At 46.2% G+C, this 10,927-nt stretch overlaps 1 long non-coding RNA gene across 6 annotated transcripts; it reads right to left on the reverse strand.

Moving 5' to 3' along the window:
• Positions 1-1,128: 1,128 nt before the first annotated feature.
• On the reverse strand, positions 1,129-4,086 carry LOC122381233. 6 transcript variants are annotated; one of them, XR_006256500.1, is made up of 3 exons: positions 4,070-4,086; positions 2,535-2,648; positions 1,129-1,847 (listed from the first exon to the last, which is right to left on the reverse strand). It is a non-coding gene; the product is annotated as an uncharacterized LOC122381233 (long non-coding RNA). The 6 variants fall into 6 exon arrangements; XR_006256496.1 differs by having other exon boundaries at positions 4,039-4,086; XR_006256497.1 differs by having other exon boundaries at positions 4,067-4,083.
• Between the last annotated feature and the right edge of the window lie 6,841 nt (positions 4,087-10,927).

Consider the following 10,927-nt stretch of genomic DNA (forward strand, 5'->3'; position numbering starts at 1 on the left):
GTAGGTTTAGTAGAAATAAGTCCGTGCAACCTTGTATTTAGGGCCTTGCGCCTCCCTTCCTGGTTTTCCACTGCTGCCTTTCACATACCTACCCAATGACCGTTCCAGCTCGACGTTCCTTATCGACTGCCTCACATTCAACGGCCAGATCCCACCTACGCTGAAAACCAATCGGAGGCACTTTCAATCGTCCCTTGAATAAAATTGCTACCTACACGAATTTAGAGGAGAACGAGGCCCAGAAAAGGCATGCATAAAACGATCGGTTTTGGCCCCCATGAAATAAGCCAGGAGGTAAAATCATATTAATTGATGGAACATTTTCGAGGACATTATATCTATTAGATATTATTTTGCAAAGGTATTGTGAACATAACGTCCGCGTATCGCAGCTCTGAATCTGCTGGGTCAGTCCCATGCAGCAGCCACCAGACCACCGCCCCGCCGCCTGCCGTTCGCTGATCATACAGGCCGGCTGTCCCAGTGTCTCATCAAACGATCACAGCTGACTCAGTATTTATAAAATGCCAAACAAAAACAGACACCCAATATCATAGATCATGCCAGCTCTTTCAGTCATACGCGTGGAGATATATCGGTAGTTTTCCTTTCACAGATCACACTGAACAGAGGAAAAGCGTACACACGCAGCAATAAATAATGCATTATCAAGTACACCGATCGATGCATCGTGGAATACACCGAAAAAATACATCACTGCTTTAACGTTCCCCAGGTGGGTGGGCCGTGGGGGCGTTTTTGGCCACACCTGACAATTTTGTGCTTGCATAGATAAAACGACACGAAACTTAGTATAGCTTATGTATAATGAATGTATAAAGAATGAGACCAAAAGTCGGCAATGCCCCCTTAATTGAAGGTGTTCCGCCGCTACTGATGTTAATCTCAATTTCAATGTAACGAATCAATGACATGCAAAATGGCATTTTCTGCGACATTGACCTGAGGTCAAATTTATTAAGCTGACCTTGTTAGGCCAAGAAGACGAGAGAAACGCAGTGCCGGTAAAATCAACGTAATTAAAGGTTGGTATCAGTTTAAAAATGTTTTAAAGAAAAGACGACTTCCGAAGCAAGCTGATTGTTCAGTTTTTGCCATTTGGAGGCATAACCCTAGTTGACCTTAGCTCAAATATGAGAACCTGAAAGATTTTCGAAAGAGCTATCGAATTCGCTTTTCCGCGGCGCTGTAGCTTCTTTGGTTCCCGAATTATGAACCAATTTGTGAAGTTGTCAAAATCGGGGGCCAAAATTCGTCATCATTTTACTTTTGGTGACCTCCAGTGACCTCAGCGATGACCTGATCAAAAATGACCTGTGTGATTCTGAAGAAAAATAGCGATCTATAGATTGATTTTACTGCGTCTTTCCAGCTTTGCTACATTCCAAGATAACCTGGTGTGGCCGAATACACCTCCCCCCCCCCCCCCACCAAGTTGGCTGAGGGCCACCCGGGCGCGGGTTAATAACATGGCGCAACAGGTTTTGTTATCAACTTGTCCTTTTCACACATAGGCGACACTAGATATCACAGCCAACGCCTATCACCAAACTGGTGGTGGGCTTTGGCCAGCGATCGCCGATCGGGGCCAACGCGGGCTCTTACTCGTCCACAATCAGCAAGAATGGTGAACTACAGCTGCTCCAGACCGGCCACTTCAATCCAGCGTGTAATCTTCAGTCCACATCAGAACCACTAGTGAAACTCTACTGAGTGGGCCAACTGCACTGCATCTTTGACCTCCTTTGCAGCTCTGGCTTTTCAGAATTTGAACAGCCTTCTCTTTCCCACCCTTCTGTGCTGATGAATGATGATCCTTTGGAAACCTGGAAAAAGACAGTACAGACTCAGGGAGATGAAACTGTTTTGCTATGGGTCTGTTCCAGTCGCACTTCCTAACACATCTAAACTCCTCAAAGAGCCAGATAGAGGAGGTTGGAGCAGGGCCCTTCTTGGCTTTGTAGGGGCGAAAGCTGCCACTGGAACAGGGAAGCAATCTTGGAGGAGTTAAGAGGTGTTAGGAAGTGCGACTGGAACAGACCCTATGACAATGTCTGTGCATAGAGCAAGCAGATGGTAGAAGTGGTCAATTGGTGAGTGGAACAATGCAAATGTCAGGAAAGCAGTCATATTTTGTGATAGACATGATGCAGATGTTGGCCAAGCTGACAAGGCAGATATAATTACCAGCTTGTTATACTAGTCTATAACTCATCATATTTTCATGTTTAACAGAGGGAATACAATGTAAAAAAAGCCTTAGCCAGATGAAAGTAGATAATATAAGTTCTATAGAAAAATGTTTATACCTTACCTTACCTTAATTTGATCGGAATTTAGAGGCCACTTGGCCTGTAGGGAACCGTTCTCATCGAGCTCTTATTGTAAGTAATGTTTATGTAAGTAATGTAGGATTTGTGGTTTTTAGAGGCTAGGTAAATGTGTTCCCTGTTCAACAATTCTTCAGCATTCAGACATTGATGTCAATGTACAATGTACATGCATCAACATACCTGTTGTGAAGTGATTCTGGGCTGCTTTCCTGAGCAGTTGATGGCCACCACTGGAATCTTAAAAACACAGCTAATTTTTTCCATTTTGTTAACTATGACTGAGGATCTTCTGTGCTGAAAGAGAGATAGACAATAGACATCAGCTGATAGACATTGTACAATGTACAACTCATTTGTGAAACAAGATCAATTCCATTTAGGGGTAGGTCGTAGGATAATGGTGACATGAATGAATTTCAGATTTCACTTTTCACCAGTCCAGGTACCTGGTGACAAAATGAAATATTGTAGGAGGTATCAATGATAATGTTTCTGGTAGAAAATGCAGGCATTTTAGAATTCAGTTGAAGCTTTAGATAGAGGATTTTTGGAAAATATTTGCCACAAATAACATTGGAATCTCAGAAACAAAAATCAAATATTACTTGATGTCAAAAACAAATCAAACTATTACCATTGAGCACCAAGCAGCATGCTGAGTATTCATTCACTAAGACATATGCATGTTACACATGGCTACAGTACTTTGAAATAGCTTTTATAAAATTATGCACTCATGTAATCTTAACATGTAAAATGTCAGCTAAAACTTGTTTTACACTAAACCTGCTAAGCCAAGAAAAAAAGATAAATATGAGAAGCCCAAAACAAGTTATTGAAAATATAAACACAGGTAACGTTACAACAAAACTGAGTCAAAACACTCAAAACTAAGTGTTTCAATGAACGCAAGATTAATGCGTGTCACAGAAGCAGCTGTCCACTGTAAAGCAGAATGGGCACAGCATGGTGAAAGCAGGAAGTGGTGCACAAAACTGAATTAAGAAGAGTGCCCGACTAACTGTATCTACATCCCTTTACATGTAGGTACTTAAAAAATTTGAGCACAATCAGCCAAAACTTAACTGTGAAGGAGGCCATGCCCACTCGCACATGAGGTGTGTGCAAAAACATGCCTGTAATACCTTATGCCTAGATACATAAAGATGAAAATGTGTTGTGTCTGTGTGCCTGGTTAGTGGCATGACGTGACATGACTATTATCAATACCTGACAGTACAATTATCATGATATTATCATTATTGCAATTGTAATAAAAAATGATCAATTGAACTTTTCTTCTCACTTTATATAGCCAAAATACCTGAGATTTTTTAATATCAAGTTTGCGTACTCCAAAATCGTAACTTCTGCTTCCTCCAGTACTTTATAAGTTTGCGCAAGACTATTATCCATTAGATGTAGGGACGATCATGATCACTTGACTAAAAAATGGTTCACTTGGTTCTTACAAGCCTGTTAACTCACTACACAAGGGGAGGGGGCACTGCAAAAGGGTGTGGAAATCGCCACATTTGTCTCATGATGTTTGATGCATATAATAATCGGTATCAAAATATCGTCGTATTAGTATGCAAGGTCACCAAAGAATGAGCCAACGTTATTTATCAAATATCAAAGCAAATTGGCAATATCTAGCACAACGAAACACATAATTCAACACCTAACGATGCCGGCCGAGTCCCCGATACCACCATGGCGACCGCTCAAGTCCAACTGGCCGGCAACTGGCCAATCAGGGAGCTTGTTTGTCATTTCTGGGTGGGATTAAAAAACATGCCGTGCGGCCGCTCGCTCCACGCGACTGATCCAGCGACCGGCCGCGACCGCTGACCCAGACGGCCGGTCACCGCCCCAGGCACCCGGCCGGCCGAGCGCTACCGCCCCGGCCCGTCAGCTGCTCCAGCGCCGGCCGAAAAGGGTACCCTCTGAGGCATTCACATAATCAAGTTAAACCAAAGAAAAGAAAGTGAAAAGACGATGGCGCCAACACTGAATGTGCCTTCCTGTTCCGCAGGAAGCTGAGCTGTGACTGACTGGCCATTGCGTGTCATCAGTTCGGCCAGTAGCGGCGGAATACCTTCAATTAAGGGGGGCACTGCCGACTTTTGGTCCCATTCTTTCCATGCAACGCTCATAGGGCTAATGTTAACCCTCGCACGAAGGCCATTTCTCATAACACGAACGACCAAGAGGGGGTTGTTACGACCCCCCCCTGGCGTTTCGAAACGGAAGGTCGTAGAGCTTAGCGGAAAAAAACCAACGGATTGCTCTCAACGAGATCTCGCGATTGGTGGTATATTTTTTGGTCCTAGGTCAACATTTGACCTACTTATGACCGGTCAAAGGTCAAATTTTCCGAAAAAATCAAACCTTTTTCAACTTCCCGCGGCGATTGCGGCAAAACGGTGGGAGATATCGACTTGAAACCTTCACTATCGTGTTCCTTGATCAATTCTCTATCGTTTGGTATGTATTTCGTTTCCCTAGCTCTAAAAATGGCGCGTTGGGAGCGCCGGAAGTCGGCAAGGTCACAGTCGGCGGCAGAAATTCGAAAAATCAAAATTTAAATTTTTGAAATCTGATTGTATTTTTGGATTTGGGAGGTCCATTTGCTCCCTATAGAAGCTAATATTGCTGCATATTCCCATTGAGGTGACAAGAATTAGCAAAATAGTGGTTCGGGCGCTTTTCAAAAATAGTTCCGGACGCTGTTCCTCTTGTGACGTCATAGCTCCGTGACCTGACCTGACCCGGTCAATTTTCTTGCACCACACGATAGCCAATGCTTGCCCCAACATGCATGGGGAGTTTCATCATGATCCATCAAACAATGTGGGTATCACCGGCAGAAACCCTAGGGATTCGGCGCACACGTTTGGTTACGTCGGCCGGAGGCTGTACCTCTTATGACGTCATAACTCCGTGACCTGACATGACCCGATCAATTTTTTTTCGGCAAAAGATGCGCAAAGGTTGCCCCAGAGGGTATTGAAAATTTCAGCCCGCTACGACAAGCCGTTTAGCGTGCACTTCGAAAAAACCTCGGGGGGGGGGGTTGATACAACCCCCCCCCCCCCCCCTAGGCGTTCTAGGGTTAAAATGCCAAAATCAAAGGGGGCACGGTGCCGCGGTGCCCTCCCCGTTCCGCCGCCTATGAGTTCGGCTTGACAAGGGAACCGCGAGGTGGCAGATAGCGATATTACGTAGGGTGAATAGGTCAATGTGAGCTATACTTATAGGGTTATTGTAGTTGTCCAGTGACCAAGGCCAAACAATATTGGCCGAAATATTTGGACTTGCATACGCAATACAATCCCAGTGAATTCCGACTAAGTTTTATATCTACAAACATAAACCTGGGAAAAATATGACTAAAACAGCAAAAACCAGGAGGTGGTCTAGATCCCACCGTGGTCACCCTCCCTCAATCCCACTGAGAACCGGTTCAGTGTTTAGAAATGAGTAGCAAAGCGACGGATGGCTGAAGAGCAGCCTCGACTCACTAGCAGAGAGGCTGCGACAGCTGCTGGATTCGCGATGAAGGGCGTGAATGGGGCAGGGGGGTGACACCGTAATGCTGTGCCATAGGCCGATGTTGTAGGCAGGAGATGAGCAGGAATGACGTCATCGGCCCATGATAGCCCTGACCAATGTGATCCAACCCATTGCGACTTTAGGTGACCTCTGTGACTTGGCCTGACCCATCGTGACCCTGGGTGACCTCTGTGACCTGACCTGACCTAGGGTGACCTGAGGTGACCTGAAATGACCCAGCGTGACCTAATTTGACCTTTTTATCTGCAATTTACCCATTTGGTAAATTCTTCGTTCACCTTTTCGCGTAAGTACATTTAGACTTCTAGATGTAACTCTAACGTGAAACCTTTACTACTCGAACTGGTCATTATTGCGTAAATGCCTTATTCGTGATAGCGCCGCGTAGCAAGCGGCTCTCCTAGTGTGAACGCTGTCACGGCTTTCAGCAAGCTGGCACGCGGAGCCCGGAGGCCTTAGCTCCGCGTTGCCGGAGCTGAGCGCCAGCTGGACGACACGCGGCAGGAATGTATACGGTCACTGGCTGGTCTTCATGTCAGCGATTGCCGAATGACATGGCCAGCTCAAGCACAGGCCGCTGACTCCAAGCGGCCAGCTGCGCCTGCAAGCTGTCTGCCATCAAGCCAGTGGGGGCGGCGTGGCCAGCGTGCCGAGCAGCTGCACCGCGCGACACCGCAGCCGGCAGCGGCCCTATCTCCGACCAGCACCGGCCTCGCCGAGCGCCGCTCCGGCGTCAGCTACCTACTGGTTCAGGTCGGGCACCATGGCCGCAGCGGCTCGGCGCAGTCGGCCCAGAGCGCGGCCGGCTCGGCCACCACCGGCAGCGACAAGCCCAGAGCGTCCGTGGCACGGCTGACCAGCGGCAGGTGGATGCAAGCCCCCGCCGAAATTTGGTAGCATCGAAATTCGCCACGACATTCAGTTCCTATCAGGCCATAGCGTTTCTATGCTAAATGCTCTGACTTTGTGAAGCGATATTTCCAACGCTTTTAATTTTTTTTTGTATATGGGCTGCACCTTACCCCATCAGCCCCGCGTTGAGGCAGAACCCACCGGCCAGGCTCCATCTGCCTCTCCCGCACTAACAGAATCAGCCTAACAGAATCAGAATCGCCGATCAGTTCCGGCCGGTACAGCCTGTTGGTCTCTGAGCCGATGGCACCGGAGCCGCAGCGGTTAGCCGAAGCTTAGCAGGTGCTCCAGAGCCCCGTCAAACGACAGAGGAGGCACCTAGCAGCAGCCGGCCGTCGACCGTTCCCGAGCCGATAACCAAAACTACAATGAGTTCCACACAGTCCCTATGTCCGCCGTCGATGAACATAATTGCCCCCTCCCCCTCCCAAACTCCAAGCTGGATCTGCGCTTGAACTCAGTAGTTGACAGTATTTTGTTGACAGTATTTTGGGTTCTAACTTCTATGCTGTCTAGCCACGCATGTGCATTGTGCATAGCTTCGCATTTATATCAGCCTATAACATGCTAATGAACGTGTATGAAAACAGCTGGTTTTGTGTTTTGGTCACCTAGTTTCTGTCTACCCGTTTGCTACGTGCGGGCCCACGGCTTAGGTACAGCAGTCGGCACCGTCGGCACCGACTGCAAAATACAGAAAGTTGGCTGCAATTTTTTGCTTTTGAAAGGTTGCAAGGATATTGAGTCAAACGGTTAAGAGGCCGCTGAACGTTTATTGCATTCCAGTTGGATAAAATCGATCACGAAACAATTGACGCAAACCCCATTCAGTTTCGCTGCCGTGGGTGGGCGGAGTCGGCGGAGCATGGGCCGATGACGTCATCCTCCCGCCGGCCGTGATTCGCCCCGATTGGCCGATGTCCATACCTGGTTAGAGGGCCTTGGAATGGGGCACATTCGTTTCTGGTTTCAGTTCATGGTAGCACGAGTGGCTGCATTGGCAGCAGAACACATTCAATTAAGGCGGGGGGGGGGGGGGCACTGCCGACTTTTTGTCTTATTCTTTCCATGCAACGCCCATAGGGCTAATGTTAAAATGCCAAAATCAAAGGGGGCACGGTGCCCCGGAGCCCTCCCCCTCGTTCCGCCGCCTATGAGTGGCTGCCCAAGTTCAAGGTAAATTGTAAATAATACAGTACCTTTATAATAATACAGTTTTCTATAATACAGTACCTTTATATTTAACAAAGTTTCACTTATCTAGTCATACAAAATAAATTGTAAAATTATGTATCATTGCCGCCCCCCCCCCCCCCGTTCACTATAGAAGAGAACACTGAACCTGATATCATGTTTATTGTTTATTAATTATCCAGATAGCCACAGACGAACGCCCATTTACGACTCCAGTCAGGTCAGTGTAACACATACAAAAACACAAAAACACAAAAATTAAAACAAAACGTACAGTGAGCGAACAGATAATAAAGTAATCCCACAAACAGTCAGACAGCAGTCAGAGACAACATTCAGACGTTGTAGGGACTGAGAGGGTTGGAGTACTCGACCCCCACCGGACACGATTTGGTAGCCGAGGTCTGTGACGTCAGCCGGGCGTGAAGTTTTCCCTTCACCATAGGCTTCACACACAAACCGGCCGAAGTTCATGCCAGGATAGCCCGGCTTGAAAGTGCAAAAATGATTAAATTTTGCCCTCAATAGATTCATTGCTTCATTTTATAACTAAAAACGTCCGTTATTAGGACTCAATGAAGGTAAAAAGTACTCAAAATCGAAGTTTAAGAAAATGCTGTCCGAGCACAATCTGGTAGCATCACGTGACCTCTTTTAAGCAGAATGTATATAATTCAAGGATGTTATTACACGATTGCTGCCTAAAACATCATAAATAATACGCTTGTAACATTTATTGCTTCTGTTTAAGTCATAACATTGCAAAACGCAAAGTTTATCATGGTAGTCACGTGACCAAAGGTATAGCAGGGGTTGGGACAAGCACTCAAAGGATTTCAAGTTTTTTAATTAAATTATATAAGTTTCATGATGAAATTGATAGAATGTATTTTTTCCTAATGAAATACAAATTTTCGTATGTAAAATATTTTCCTTATGGGCGAAATTCTCCATATAAGAAATGTCAGTGACGTCACCAGGGCTTTACTTGGGCTTTACTCAAAACATCGGACCTACCTGTTTTTTATAGGTATCTTGGGAGTACTCCCAGGCATTGCGCCCGAATGAGCTGCCATGAAAAATATATGCGGCTTGCACGTGCTGTAGCAGCAGATTTCACGAACGAGAGACGTGCAATGAAACTGCTTTTTACTGCGTTTACCCTAGCGAAAGGCTCATGCAGTGGACCAGTGTGTCTTGACCGTCTCCCGGGGACTACCAGACCGAACATAGCCACTAACTGGTCACAGTCGATGCGATGATTGAGTACATTGTACATTTATTATGTACAAGAACATTAAATCCAGGGGGCGACACGGCTATTCGCGCAATGTATTCATTTATGAGCCGCGCGGGGCCTCGCGATGACGCGGCTGGAGGCAACTGCTCAGCGCGCTAAGATACTTCTGGCGGGGCCGGGCGCTGAACGGTGTGCAATGAATGGGTTATGGTCGGGCAGACAGAGATGAGGCATTGAATTTGAATTGACATCAGCTATCGGGTGGGGAAGGAGAACGTTTCTGATCGAGCTTGGGATGGGGAAAGCCGAAAATATCACGATCGGCTCATAGCTCCGACAGGGCCGGGTGCTGTACCATGTGTAGTATATTTAGGCGGGCAGACAGAAATGAGTTATTGGATTTAAATTCACCTTACCATCGGTTTCTGGTGAGGTTTAAAGACGTCTTTAGTCAAGCTCGGAGTGGGGCAACGGCCACTGGCCAGGGTTACCGCTGCTAGGGAAATTTCCCTTTTCTATGGAAATCAGCGAAGATCTAGGGATATATGGATTTCACACGAAATCTAGGGAAATACCACAAACCCGAAAAATTGTTTTTTCAACAATCAAAATCATTTCTTTTTTAAATAAATTTAGTCCAAACGTTTTGATAGGAAGGATTCACAAGGACAGAGCCACCGCTAAGCGAAGCTTGTTGAGGTGACCATGCCCTCTACCCTCCGATCGCGCAATTCCAATTCTATGGCAGAATTTAGAGTTCAAAGTTTAACGTGCGCACATAGCCGCGCCCTCATAGCCGGCCCCCTCACCGACTTCGCGTGGCTACGGCCTGCCACCAACCGCAACCATAGGTACCTGTCAGGAGGCCCATAAATGCCCAGCGCCCGTCGCGCTTCGAACTGTTATAACCGGGAACGCGTGCTCTCACCACGCGGAGTCCAACGCCCTACCAACTGAGCTACGGGACCGGGTCTCCAACGCTCTTTGTTGTCTCCAACCTTCGTTGAGCGTTGTCTCCAACGCTCCATTGTTGTCATGAATTATTCTTCCGCATGTCATATCAAATAAATATGAGAACATTTTTCACAAAATTCAGGTTTGATGCTCTCGTTTTAAAGATATAAAGGGAATTACATGTGTATGCATGCATATATAATTCTTGCTATTATTTCAAAACAAACTCCTTCTGCTTTGTACCATTTCGGGTGCGGCTAATTTTTTACATCAAAGTTTTTGTTTTAGCGCGATTTTCACAATGTCTAGCGCATATCACATCCGTACGGTCAAACCTAGAGAGTTCAAACATTATAGAGTTCAGTGGGTCAAACTGACGGTGCAAAATAATGCATCCACTCGTCTCTTACGCCAGCACTACCGCTAACCATACGGTATAGTTTCCGGCGTCCCGCAACGCACCACAATTTACGATATACCACGAAATTATATCATACCTGCAGTAATTTGCTATATGCCAGCAATTTCATTAGAATCTCTGACGTTAACGTCACAGAATGTAGTTTATTGCTGTTTTGGGACGCAGCGACTATAACACGAGTGGTTAAAATCACATATAAATAGTTAAAATGAGGAAAGTACGTCAAATTCCATGAAAATAGCCGCATCTAGGGAAATGATTTCTAAAATAGGG

Source organism: Amphibalanus amphitrite, unplaced genomic scaffold, assembly GCF_019059575.1.
Source record: "Amphibalanus amphitrite isolate SeventyFive unplaced genomic scaffold, NRLGWU_Aamphi_draft 000010F_arrow, whole genome shotgun sequence".
Lineage (NCBI taxonomy): Eukaryota > Metazoa > Arthropoda > Thecostraca > Balanomorpha > Balanidae > Amphibalanus > Amphibalanus amphitrite.